Raw genomic sequence first — 2,576 nt, 5'->3', positions numbered from 1 at the left:
GTAGTTTAATATTACGCAAATATATTCATTTGTACCAATATTCCGATACTATTTCATGTAGTATCACGATATGTGTTTTGCCCTTCAAATCTCAGAATTTCGCGTAATATTGCATTTTAAGCAAGTTTTCTTGCATTTTGTTTCGTACGAAAAATCATCGAATTTAGCAATATTTTAACGTTTATCATCCCCTTTTCCTTCATGTGATTTAAACAAAATATCATCGAATTAGGCAATATTTTGCCGTTTTTCCACGTTTTTGTGCATTTTCAGTCCATGGGTATTAATTCATATATATACGATAAAAATGATGCAAACACATAATTGATTAGATAATAACCTTAAATACTTCATTTTCAATCAACTATTTCTTTCTCGTTAAAATACTGAGTAAGATATTGAAAAGGGAAGAAGTTCTGTTTTTATTGCATATATCGACCTTTCTGCCGGAATAGAGCGATTTTCGTGTACATTTTCCATCGGTAATATAAACGGAAAATCAGGAACATTTTAGTTAATTATAATGAAAACTCTAACCTGATAATAACCTTAAATACTTCATTTTCAATCATCTATTTGTTTCTCGTTAAAATACTTAGTAAGATATTGAAAAGGGGAGAAGTTCGGTTTTTATTGCATATATCGACGTTTCAGCCGGATTAGAGCGGTTTTACGTGTACATCTTCCATCGTTAATATTAACGGAAAATCAAGAACATTATAGTTAATTCATATGAAAACACATTGTTTATTATCATTTGTATTGGAAACACCATTGTCATATGTCTTTTCTTGGAACTAAATAATACGAAACCTGGCTCTATGATTTGAAGGTAAAATCCTCACATATGGTAAAATAGTGACTTTTTTACGTTAATCATGTAGTTTGATATTACGCAAATATATTCATTTTTACCAATATTTCGATACTATTTCATGTAGTATCACGATATGTGATTTCATGTAGTATCACGATATGTGATTTCATGTAGTATCACGATATGAGATTTGGCCTTCAAATCTCAGAATTTCGCATAATATTGCATTTTAAGCAAGTTTTCTTGCATTTTGTTTCGTACGAAAAATCATCGAATATAGCAATATTTTGACGTTTATCATCTCCTCTTGCTTCATGTGATTTAAAGAAAATATCATCGAATTAGGCAATATTTTGCCGTTTTCCACGTTTTTGTGAATTTTCAGTCCATGGGTTTTAATTCATATATATACGATAAAAATGATGCAAACACATAATTGATTAGATAATAACCTTAAATACTTCATTTTCAATCAACTATTTCTTTCTCGTTAAAATACTGAGTAAGATATTGAAAGGGGGAGAAGTTCTGATTTTATTGCATATATCGACGTTTCAGTCGGAATATAGCGGTTTTCGTGTACATCTTCCATCGGAAATATAAACGGAAAATCAAGAACATTTTAGTTATTTCTAATGAAAACACATTGATTTTTATCATTTGTATTGGAAACAACATTGTCATATGTCTTTTCTTGGAACTAAATAATACGAAACCTCGCTCTATGATTTGAAGGTAAAATCCTCAAATATGGTAAAATAGTGACTTTTTTACGTTAATCATGTAGTTTGATATTACGCAAATATATTCATTTTTACCAATATTTCGATACTATTTCATGTAGTATCACGATATGTGATTTGGCCTTCAAATCTCAGAATTTCGCATAATATTGCATTTTAAGCAAGTTTTCTTGCATTTTGTTTCGTACGAAAAATCATCGAATTTAGCAATATTTTGACGTTTATCATCCCCTTTTCCTTCATGTGATTTAAACAAAATATCATCGAATTAGGCAATATTTTGCCGTTTTCCACGTTTTTGTGAATTTTCAGTCCATGGGTATTAATTCATATATATACGATAAAAATGATGCAAACACATAATTGATTAGATAATAACCTTAAATACTTCATTTTCAATCAACTATTTCTTTCTCATTAAAATACTGAGTAAGATATTGAAAAGGGAAGAAGTTCTGTTTTTATTGCATATATCGACCTTTCTGCCGGAATAGAGCGATTTTCGTGTACATTTTCCATCGGTAATATAAACGGAAAATCAGGAACATTTTAGTTAATTATAATGAAAACTCTAACCTGATAATAACCTTAAATACTTCATTTTCAATCATCTATTTGTTTCTCGTTAAAATACTTAGTAAGATATTGAAAAGGGGAGAAGTTCGGTTTTTATTGCATATATCGACGTTTCAGCCGGATTAGAGCGGTTTTACGTGTACATCTTCCATCGTTAATATTAACGGAAAATCAAGAACATTATAGTTAATTCTAATGAAAACACATTGTTTATTATCATTTGTATTGGAAACAACATTGTCATATGTCTTTTCTTGGAACTAAATAATACGAAACCTCGCTCTATGATTTGAAGGTAAAATCCTCAAATATGGTAAAATAGTGACTTTTTTACGTTAATCATGTAGTTTGATATTACGCAAATATATTCATTTTTACCAATATTTCGATACTATTTCATGTAGTATCACGATATGTGATTTGGCCTTCAAATCTCAGAA

This window comes from Procambarus clarkii, chromosome 82, assembly GCF_040958095.1.
Source record: "Procambarus clarkii isolate CNS0578487 chromosome 82, FALCON_Pclarkii_2.0, whole genome shotgun sequence".
NCBI classification, from domain to species: Eukaryota; Metazoa; Arthropoda; class Malacostraca; order Decapoda; family Cambaridae; genus Procambarus; species Procambarus clarkii.
The sequence above is the reverse complement of the archived record's forward strand: the minus strand, read 5'-3'. Positions refer to the sequence as shown.